This window comes from Chionomys nivalis, chromosome 23 (assembly GCF_950005125.1).
Source record: "Chionomys nivalis chromosome 23, mChiNiv1.1, whole genome shotgun sequence".
NCBI lineage: Eukaryota > Metazoa > Chordata > Mammalia > Rodentia > Cricetidae > Chionomys > Chionomys nivalis.
The window spans coordinates 24,233,993-24,246,246 of NC_080108.1; positions in this window are offsets into that span (position 1 = coordinate 24,233,993).

Consider the following 12,254-nt stretch of genomic DNA (forward strand, 5'->3'; position numbering starts at 1 on the left):
CCAGCGGGTTATGGGGGAGATGGGGGGGGGATGACTCAGTCAATAAAATGTCTGTTGCATAAGCATGAGAACTTGAATTGGGATTCCAGCACCACTGTGTATACAGTGAGTGCCTCTGTAACCCAGTACTGGGATGATGTGGGAAGTCCTTCTGCATATGTGTTGCTTTTATTGGTTAAGGAATAAAGCTGCTTTTTCCTTTGATGGGGCAGAATATAGCCAGGCTGGAAGAGATATATAGAAAAAATAGGCCAAGTCAGGGAGATGCCATGTAGTTGCCAAAGGAGAAAGACACTACCTCCAGAACATTTCTAGTAAGCCACAGCCTTGTGGCGATACACAAATTAATAGAAATGGGTTAATTTAAGATGTAAGAGCTAGGTAGGAATACACCTAAGCTGTTGGACAAGCAATGCTGTAATTAATATAGTTTATGTGTGATTATTCAGGTCTGGGTGGCCAAAAACAAACAAGCAATCTCCACTTACATAATGGCACCAAAATGGGCCAACTACATCCACATAAAACCTGAGAGAGCTTGGGAAAGAATTTTAGACACAAAAGAACAGAGCTAAATACTGCTTTTGGGGAGCAGCATTTTCTCAGGTGGGCTCTGTTTGCTAGAGGCAAGCAGAGGCACTACTCCTTTAAGAGAAGACTTCCTGACTCAACATTAGCAGTAAAAATTGCAACTCTTCTTTAAAAAATGGCGACTTTCAAGTTTGTGCTGGCAACATGAACTCTTGCTCTTTCAGGAGGTTGAGCACTTGAATGGGGTTTTTGAGCATCCCAGGAACTTGGACAGTGAGTGTGGCTTGCAGAGGCGGTGAACATACCTCCACCATGTTGGACTGGGCAGAGCCAATAGGCAGGACTATGTAATTGGTCCTAGCCACACCTACTTAAAATTAAAGAAAAGCACTCCTGGGCAGGAAATGATTATATGTATGGAATAAAGGCAGATTCAGACAGAAATAAATCTCTGAATGGGTCATAGTATGTTTTTAAAAATGTGCATAGGCTTGGGGGAGAAAGATGAGTATAGACAGTTATAAAAAGAAGTAAACTGTTTTAAAAATAAAACTAAGTTTTTAAAGAGACAGTAAAAGTAATATAAAAGAGTAAAAGCAGTCATAGATTAAAGGAATAAAGATAAGTAAGCCACATAAAGATGGGATATACACAGAGAATATGGATTATGTATATCATTGTGCTTTCTTTGTATTTCTTGACTGCAGAGAGACATTTGATTGTTGGGGCTGCTAAGCCAAGCTGACATAAAGGTATCCTGACTCCTAAGGATATGTTAGGATATATTACTTTGGAAAATAAATTCTGCTTTTGCTTCCACAGAAGAAAAGGACCTGTTGATTCCTTCCAGGCTAATATGATTTGATGAAACAAGACCCCCCCCCCCAAAAGGTCTCCGTGAGCCCTAAAAATACTTTGCCCAACAAACAGCAGGAAGCAGTTTGGAGAAAACTACACCCAAATTCCCAAAATATTGTTTATGAATATGTGTTTTTATTTAAAGGAGTTATGATATAAAGATAAATACATTGGTATGGATTTTGGTCTATTGATACAAATTTAAGATCAATTTTGTTATATGTATATTTTACTCTTGTTTAAGGTATTGTTTGTGCAGGTCATTCAAAATGTAATGTATTGTTAAGAAATACAGATTAATAGATAACCATCTGTAATAATCAAACTTTTAATTACACTAGTTAGGTTTTCTAGATATTCAGAGATATATTTCATTTAGGTAGATAACCTTCAGCACTTCAAAAACTACAGAAAATGGTATTTTAAAAGTTTTAAGAACTTGGACTTTTCCTGACATGTCTACTTCTGGCAGCACCAACACCTACAGAGGTTGATGGTCATTGAAGATACTTGTTATGGAATTTGCCTTACATGTCACAAGGCTGGCCATTTGGGCAAGAAACTGCTCTTTCCTGGACAGCTTGATGGTATGCTGTATGAACTAGACATGCAAGACCCACAGAAAAGTGACTGCTAAACTTTCCAAAATACAGAATGGTCCTTCAGGGTTCCTGCTTCACAGAGGAAACTGACAGACATTCTGCAGGACACAGAAGAAAGTAACCGACAAACTGCCAGTATAGGTGAAACACTCTTCCAAATTTCTTGCTTCGTGGAAAAGTCTGCCAGATTCTATGGGCCTGTAGGCTGAAGACGGGTGCCCCAATGGTACAGAAGAACTTTGGGTGAGTGTCCAGGCAGCAATATGTCTCTGTGAATTCTAGAGTTTTAGAAGTTGCTTACAATGCACTTCCTACTTACTTAGGTAATACTATATCTTCTGGGGTCTTTGATGGAGTTGAAGAATAGATGGTTATAATTATAGCTTTCTTTATAAAGCTATAAAATAAAAAAATAAATTAGATGTGAAACTTTAGACTCACAGAGAAATATTGCAACTGTAATTCTTGCTTGATATCTGTTTTGTTATATATAATTTTACTATGTTAAAGTTAAAAACTTGCTTTTTATGAAGACAGAAAATTGGAGATGATGTGGGATGTCCTTCTGTATATGTGTTGCTTTTATTAGTTAATGAATAAAACTTCTAGAGAGAGAGTAGACTGAGTCAGAGAGGTGCCATGTATCTGCCAATGGGGCACCACCTCCAGAACCTTTCCAGTAAGCCACAGCCTCATGGGCTTAATTTAAGATATAAGAGTTAGGTAGGAATACAGCTAAGTTATTGGACAAGCAGTGTTGTAAGTAATATAGTTTCTGTGTGATTATTCAGGTCTGGGCATCCGGAAATGAATGAGCAGTCTCTGCTTACACTGGGAGACTTGAAAAAAATCTCTGGAGCTCATTGGCCAGCCAGTCTAGCCTGTGCATAAGCTCTGGGATCAGTGAGAGACCCCACCTCAAACATTAAGGTGGAGAACAATGGAGGAAGACCCCAGACATGGATGTTTGACTCCCACATGCTCATGCAAACAAGTGCACCCGCACTCACACATACACACACCCGCTCAGACACACCATGCTCTCACAATTGTGTGTGGGAAGAAACAGGACCATGCAAGAGGAATCAAACCAGCCAATGGAACTGCTTCATTTAGGGACAATATGGAGAAATTTTACCTACTCCATCTGAGCTTCATTGCCCTCAAGTCTGTGGTGAGGGTGAGGAACCATGCAGCACATTGGGCGTTGGGGATATTGCTCAACAAAGCAAGGACACAAAAAACTAGAGGCTCGAGAACAGCAGCCAAGACAATGGTGTGTGACTATCACTTTCTTGGTGAGAACTTTTACTTAAGTGAAAACTCCCCAGGCTCTACTTCACAGAGTCTCTCAAGGAAGAGATCGGGGAAGTCTGCAAAGTTTGCTGTGCTGGTCTCCACTTGCACTGAAGCTGGACACTGCTTAATACAATCAGGAGGAAGGCCACAAGCTCCTGCTGCCTACCTCCTCCCTTGACAAATGCAAATGCCTGCTATCTACAGAGGAATTTTCTTCTTCTAAACCTAGCTTTGTATTGACTTATCTAGTATCCGCCCCTCTAAAGCAAAATATAAACCCCGTTTGGTAGATAATTTAAAATTCAAATGAGTACAAGTCCTATTTTGACCACTTGGAGAAATTATTCGTGATTCTTCTCTAGCATAAAACAAGGGTTTTAAAAAGAAATAATTTCAAATTGTCTTCCTTTTGTCCTCACTCTTCTGCAAGAGCACGTGTCTATGTTTGCATGTGACTAGCTGTGGGGTGGGTAGTTGTCACATCAGACAGATTAAGAGATTAAGAAGACAGAGAACTTTCCTATTTGGAAAGTTTCTTTGATGCCTCCTGTTGCCGAGGGGAGAAAGAGGGCACAAGTCCCTTTAGAGAGGAACATCAGGGGCCATAGGAAGCCACAGGATGCCCCGTGGAAGGCAAAGGAATCCCACTTCAACCCACAAGGGGAGAGGAGATTGCTCCCAGCCTTTCCCAGCAGTAGCTAAGCACGTGGCATTGTACAGGAGCAGGCTTTTCCTGCTTTGGGTATGAAGCCAGTCTAAATTACTTGAAACAAGCCTTCAATTTTTCCTTCTGTATGGTTCATCAAAGGTTGATCAGAGGTGGGGACTCTTTCTTGCTCAGAAAGCATTTCTCTGCCAGAACAGCCTCTGAGGACTTGGACCATCCTGTTGCTTGGTTTTGATTAGTGCAGAGAGTGTGTGGCTGAAGTGCTCTATGATGCTCCCGCCCAGCTCAACAATGCTTACCAACAACCATGAGCTATCTCCAGGGCAGCTCCCCGGGTCACAGGCAGCCATGAAATGAGGCTGCATGCCTGTCTCCAGAGTAAACAGCGGGGAGAGGCCCCTATTGTGAAAAGCCTCTCCTTGACCTAGAATTTCCTTCACCACCTCTACCCCATGAGTCCACAGTAGAATCCAGTCAGCAGGCAGTAGACGCCGTGAGATAACTGAAGCTGTTCAAGAAGTAAACTCTGCTGGGGATACGGGGAAGGGGAGGACTCTGGAGACAGAGGCAGGTAGATCTCTGTGAGTTTGAGCCCAGTCTGATCTATAAAATGAACTCCAATACAGCCATAATAATAATAACTAAATTCTTCTGGGGTGATAATTCTGACATATAGCAGTCCCCTGACAAGCTTGAGGAGCTGGCTTCAATCTGCAAAACCCAGAACCCACATAAAAAGCTGGGGGTTATTAGCACATGCTTGTAACCCCAGAAATGCAAAATTGGAGGTAGAGACAGATTTTGCTGACCAGCCAATTTGAGGCAAAGTTCCAGGCCAAGAAGAGACCCTGTCACAAACCAATATTGGAAGGGAACTGAAGAAGGACATCTGAAGTCATCCTCTTGACTGCCACCTGTGTCCATGTGAACAATCACAGATGCACACACAAGAAGTTCTTGATGGCCTAGTCCCAGTTGCCAAAATAAGCACACTGTGTGACTTCTATCCTTTAAGTTAAGCCATTTTGACTATATTTCCTATTCAAATAAAAATCTCTTCTGCTACCTTCCCCTCCTGAAGAATCAACATTAAGGACAGTGGACAGCAGAGATGGCTCCGTGGGTAAAGTGCTCACCGCACATGCATGATGAGTTAGATCTCTAGCACCAGGTTAAAGCTGAGCACAGCAGAAATGCCTGCAGTCCCGGTGCTGAGAGACAGCCACAGAAGGACCCCTGGGGCTTTCTGGCAAGCCAGCCTAGCCAAATTGGTGAGCTTCAGGCTCCATGAAAGCCCCTGTCTCAAAAAATAGGTGGAGTATAAGAATCCTATCCGTGGCCATGAAGTTGAGAGGGGGACAAGTTAAAGGTTATAAGGAAGAAAATGGAAAGAAAAATTGAGGCATATTTAATCATATTTCATTTGCATATGCATGTGAAATTCTAAAGAGTAAAGAAATTAAAACAAAGCACGGGATGAGTAACTAAAACACCTGGGTTGACGTCTGTCCTGGTGTCTTCTGGTGTAAGTATATGTACACCAAGAAACATCATGCGGTGTGGTCAAAGTGCACCACACAAAAGTCTCAAAAAAACTAATAATTATTTTAAATTGCAATTGCATTCTACATAGGATTAGAAAAAAAAATCTCTAAATAACTAAAAGACCCAGCAATACCACTCTTGGACATTTACGTACACTCATACCACAAGGACATTTGTTCAAATGTACTCAGAGCAACATTATTTGTCATAGCCAGAACCTGGAAACAATCAAGGGGCTCCTAGCCGATAAATGGATAAAGAAAATGTGGAACATTTACACAATGGAGTACTCCACAGGAATAAAAAACAATGGCATCTTGAAATTTGCATGCAATTGGATGAAACTAGGAAAAAAAAAACCCATCCTGAGTGAGGTAACGCAGACCCAGATAGATAAACATGTTATATATTCAATCATAAGTGGATATTAGATGTAAAGCAAAGGATAACCGGCCTATAATCCACAAACCCAGAGAAGCTAGGCACAAGGAGAACCCTAAGAGAGACATACATGGATCCCCTGGGAAGGGGAAACAGACAGGACAAGATCTCCTGAGAAAACTGGAAGTGTGGGTGGGAGGAGGGTGGACGGGAGGGGGAGGGAAGAAGGAGAAAGAGGAGGAGAACATGAGGGAATGGGATGTTCAAGAACGGGGAAGGACAGAGAGGGAGAGAAAGGAAAGAGAGATCTCGATTGAGGAAGCCATTAAGGGGCTAGCAAGAAACGTGGCACTGGGGAAATTCAAAGGAATCCACAAGGATGACCCGGCTAAGACTCTAAGGACAGCGGAGAGGATGCCTAAACTGACCTTCGCCTGTAATCAGATGGATGACTACCTTAATGGTCATCATAGAGCCTTCATCCAGTAACTGATGAAAGCAGATGCAGAGATCCACAGCAGAGCACTGGGCCAAGCTACCTGAGACCAGCCCAAGAGAGGGAGGAGCGACAATATGAACAAAGGGGTCAAGACCATGATGATGACACCCACAGAAATGGCCAACCTGAGCTAGTGGACACTGGACTGATAACAGGGGATCCTGCATGGGACCAATCTAGGCCCACTGAATGTGGGGGACAGTTGTGAGGCTTGGGTGGTCTGTGCGGCCACTGGCAGTGGGACCAGGATTTGTCCCTAATCCTTGATCTGGCATTATGAAGAACATTCTCTCTAGAGGGATACCTTGCTAAGCCTAGATATGGGGGGAGGGCCGTGGTCCTGCCTCAAAATGTGTCAGGCTTTGTTGACTCCCCATGGGGGGCCTTGCCCTTTGGGGGGCATAGGAGGAGGGTGGAGTGAGGGGAACAGGGTGCAGGAGGGGGGAGGGAAGCGGGGATGACTGTGTGGAATGAGAAAAGACTGTATTAAAAATAAATAAATAAATAAATAAAATAGAAACCAAGAAAACAGCATAATTTCTGAATGAAAATTGTGTTTTGTATAGGGGGAGGATGGGTGTGCAGACTCATATGTATATCGGCACATGTGTGTGTGTAGAGACACATGTAGAGGTCAAAGATTATCCCTTCAGGAGCCACCCACTGGGCTGTGTGAGACAAGGTCTCTGACTGGAGCCTGAAGTTGATTGATTAGGCCCGGCTCTTGGCCAGCAAGCCTAGAGGACCCGCCTGTTTCCACTCCCCAGGGCAGCGCTAGGATGGCAAGACTGTAACTAGGAAAGCAAGACTGTAACATTTCACTTAACCTTTTTCGTAGTTTCTGAAGAACAAACTCAGTTCCTCATTCTTGTATAGCAAGTGCTTTACCGGCTGAGACATCTCTCCTGCCCCTGAATGAACTTTTTTAAAGGAAGAGGGAAGAAATGGGACATTCATGAAGTCCCTAATTTTGTGACTTACCCACGAGACCACCAGAGACAGAAACTGGAGTGGCAGCTGGGAGGAAGAGTAGGGTAAGAAATGGGTGTGAGAATAGATGAGAAGCCCACGGCTGTTTCTAGGGAAGACAATCACAAAACACGTTTCAGGAAGACAATCACAAAACACGTTTCAGGAAGACAATCACAAAACACGTTTCAGAACGTTTTAGGAGAAAAGAAAGGAATCTTTCTGCATATATACATCCCCATTATGGGGTTGAAATGTACAGCTCGGGAATGCACAGTGGAAACAGTGTTCAGAGACTATCTCAGAGCCCTCATTGCTCCTGACTTTCCTACACCCCTCTGAGCCCCGGAGTTCCCACAGACAGGAGAAGAGCAATAGCACCCCAGCTCCCGCAGCTGTCTGCTCACACAGGTGAAGAGCCATCTGCAAAGTTCAAGTGCATCCCAGAACAAAAGGCAGGTCCTCGCTAATGAACAGGAGCCGGGGCTGACAGCCTGGGCTCCAGGCCAAGCTCATTTGTTGCCAGCTGAAGTCGGTGAGCATTAATAGGCCCCGAAAATATTTCCTTGGATAACTAACGCAAAGTCTGCCAACTCTGGCCACTGGTAAGCGGGAGGATGTTAAAATGTAATGAAGAGAAAGGACCTTGGAGCCCACGCCACAGGGAGACCGTCCCTTCCGGATGCCCTGAGTAACTTCCCAGCTCTCACCTTGAGGACTCGGGTTCAAACTCAGCTTCTGATTACAAACTCAGGCAGGCTCCTGCTGGGCTCAGGAGGGGACTTAACTAAATAAGAGTCCAAATTTACAAGACATCTAGGGAGTGCATACCCACCTCCTGTTGGTGATGTTAGAACCCACATTTTTGACTGAAGCAGACAATAAAAAGTACGGTTAGAGGATCCTAGAATCTTGATAAAATGCTGCTTTTTAGTTAACCTAAGAAGCCTTTTTTTAAAGAATTAATTGACTTATTCTGGTTTCCGATCTGGTGTGTAAGGAGGTAACCATGATAAAAAGCAGAAAAAAATCAATCCTTTCTAGATCTGCCAGAGAGTCACATGGAAAAACATGCCCTCAAAATTAAATGAACTAAGGAGATGGTTCCATCAGTAAAGCGTGAAAGCTTGAGTTCAAATCCCCATCACCTACAATAAAGTCAGCAGTGGCAATACACATGTGGAAACCCAGATCTGGGAGGCAGAGACAGGAGGAGGCTTGGGAGTCCACCAGTCAGTCAGCCGAGCCAGAGCCATGAGTGCAAGGTCAGTAAGACATCCTGTTCAAAAGATAAGGAAAAGAGCATCAGGCAGCGACGCCTAGCATTAGTCTCTGATTTCCATACATCTTCAGCCACATATAACTAATTCTGGAACAGAGCCCTCCATGTAGCTAGTGCTGAAATCGGAATAGTGTTTTTAAATTGCTGAAGACTCACTCTCAGTGGCTGCCATGGACTAGTGGGACCAAGCCAGGTGGAGCCGAGCCCCAGGGTGATGCTGAGTCCAGGCTCTGCTTCCCAGGCCCACCATGGGCACTGCTGAGAGACAAGGGGTGTTGAATAGGAGTACTGGCCCATCAGGAGGTTGGAAGTGGAGGGTTTCCGACAGCCGTGGTTTTCCATGAGGTGTGTGTCCATTCCCTCGAGTTTTGAGAACTGAGTCCTGGCATGCAGCTTGGGTTAGCAGAAGCTGTGCAGGGGGAGCCAGATCCCCCAAAGATGATGACTCCACAGCATCAGGAACTTGCCATCAACTCAAGATTCTGAAAGAAATCTTTTTCAACCTTGGTGTGGAAATCCTCCGAAGGATGTGTCTGACACACTGTTCTAGGAGGGGCACACCTGGCATCTCTCGCCTGTCCAGCAGCAGTTCCTTCACCTTTCAATACATTTTCGTTTCAAGTCCAGGGCACTCAGACGTGGTAGGGTTGCTCTTCTGTGTTACCCACAAGACCCTACCAGAAACGTACAATGACTTTCAGAAGCAAAGTCTTCCAGTTTTTTCCAAGAAATCCCAGGAAGGAACTGTTAGAAAATATACCACAGCACTCTGCCCAGGCCTGCCATTTTACCACAGTCCCTCCTGCAGGGGTGTTAGTGTTAACCCACCTTGGCAGGGGTGGGGGATACTTAACTCCAGCTTATCTAGCCATCCTGTCATGCTTAAAGATGGAAGAAAAGAAGAAAGAAAGGGAGGGAGGGAGGGAGGGAGGGAGGGAGGGAGGGAGGGAGGGAGGGAGGGAGACTGATACCCTGAGGCACAAGCTCACAGAGAGACTGAGACCAACCCCAGACCACTGTTTCCAGTCCCTCGTGCTTCATCAATCGTTCCCCTGAAGAACCATCAATCAGAATGTCTTTGTAACAAGCCATCTTACACTGATGTAAACAAAAAAGTTTACAAGGTATACTAAAGGGGGGAACGCAAACAGTGGTCACAGAACTTCAGAAACCAAAACAGAAGGATCAGAAGTTCAAGGATGTCATTGACTACTTGATGAGCTTGGGGCTGAGACCCTGTTTCAAAATAATCCCAGCAGGAAGCAGAGGCAGGAAGATCTCTGTGAATTGGAGGCTAGTCTGACCTACATACCAAGCACCAGGATAGCCAGGACTACATCCAGAGAGCCTGTCTCAGAAAACAAAACAAAAATTAAATTTAATTTAAAAGTAAAAATAAACCAACAAAGACTGAATGAGCCATCAGAACCACACTCATATGGTGAGAACACCACAGGTATCAATCTAAAAATATGATTCTGGGAGCTTTAACTTAAAAGGTAGACAGCCTAAAGGACAAGTGGTTATTGGAAGCAGATTCCAACAGAGATAAAAAAAAAAAAAAAAAACACTAGCCCCTTTGATAGGCTCAGTATATCAGTATATACCAGATATAATACAGATAAGAAAAGAGTCTGAGCTTGAAGAGACGTGAAACATCCCAAATTGAAAGCACAGAGAACCGAACAGCACCCAGCATCCTAAAACCACGAACCAGAAAAGTGCAAACCCAGCCTTCTCTGTCTAGACAGAGTCTTCGGATATATGCAGAGAAGGAACAAAGCTTTGTGGTTTTACTTGTTATTGTGTTAGTGCTAAAGTCACCCAAAACAGGATGGTTGTCCCAAAATCCTTCTGGAGCAAGCATAATCATCTGGGTCTCTGGAGGTTGATATGTCCTACATTGAAGAGACTTGTAGAATACCCAAAGAGCCGTATCTGACGGCCATGTGTTGCAAAAAGCCATCGGTACCCCTTGCCATGCTCCATCAGTACCCCCTTGCCATGCTCCATCAGTACCCCCTTGCCATGCTCCATCAGTACCCCCTTGCCATGCTCACAGGCTGTGTCACTGTTGGCCAGGTCCACCCTGTCTGTCAATGGCAGACGATTAAGCAAGCCTCACACAGAGTCCTCCCAAATAGCAGTTTATGCTCTGTTGGCTCTATGCCAAAAACCGGGGAAAAGATTTTATTCTAAATATAAACGTCACTACGTGGGGCTTAGTCAGTTAAAATGTCTGATGGGGAACTCTCTCCTTCCCATCTTAATCGATGGAAAATGTGAAGAATGGAAAGTCCCATAGCTGCCAATAGTTTCATCCTTGGAACAGAAATTAGTCCAGTGATGATGAAAAGACAGCCTGGCTTCTAGGTTTTCATAGATCGTCGAGGCATGAGCAAAGGGAGAGACTGGGGACGGTGCATAGCAGCTACCCCGGTCCCTTGTCAGCAGGCAAATGACCAACTGTCCCAGAAACCCTACTTAGCTGGAGATTCTGTCTTGGGTCAGAGCCACATCTCATGGCCACCCACATCTGCCAGATAGTCTAGAAAATCACAGTTGGATGTTTGTGTTTGTGAGTTCCCCGTGAATCCCTGTGGATTCAACCAACCTCTGAGCGAAAATGCTAGAGAAAATCTGTGTCTGTACTAAACATGTCTAGACATTACTCCTCCATGCAACAACTATTAACATAAAATTTACATTTGTGAATAATGTGGGGGATGCATATTCTGCGCCAATACTAAGTTGATCCATACATATAGTGACCTGGGCATTGTGGGTTTGAGTGTCCATAGGGGGATCCAGAAAGCAACCCATCTCAGGTGCAGAAGGGTGTCTGTACATTCCATGATGTACACATCGTCCTCTGGGCAGGGGGTGTGGGTGGAATCTGTTAGTAAAGGAAAACTAGAAATAAATATTAGGTAAGCAAAGCCATGGAGTTATTGCCTAAGACATCAGCAGGACTTCCTCAAGAGCTGGGGCTACAGTGGATAAATCTCTTCTGACCACTCACCCCCAGGAGCCCCACATGCCTGGAACAAGACCGGCCTCAGCCTCAACCTGGCTCGCTCAGACAGCTCCAAACCTGTGCATTTGCACCTAACTCCTGACTTCCGCCTCAGATTTAACGTCTAAGTTTATCTTCACTTTAATCCAATTTCACGCCTGGAGCAGAGGGACTCTAACAGAAGGTCTTTCTTAACCTCCCGATATCATTAATTATTGCTACATTGGGAGTTTCTGCACAGAACGAGCAGGTTTTTAAATAGAAATCATTTGTCTCTCAGCAGGGAAACTCAATGGCTTTATTTCCTACACTTGAAGCTGCTGCACTCAAGTGACCCGTTTCATGGAGGCCATCCCCAAGATCACCTCCAAACAGAGCCCAGCCTTCCCTGCCCCCCTTCAGGGCCAGCCTGATTTGCCACTGTAGTGGGAGGCATCCGTTTCCTCCTTTGTCAAATGGAGTTTGCTAGAAGGAAAGACCGGCTGTTCCCTGGGCTCCGGCCATTTGGTCATGTTTCCTGGTGATTTTCTGCTCAAGGAAATCCCCTAACTCATTAAAAAATAATAATAATAGATTAATTGACCAGTTCGGCAACAAGTAGCACC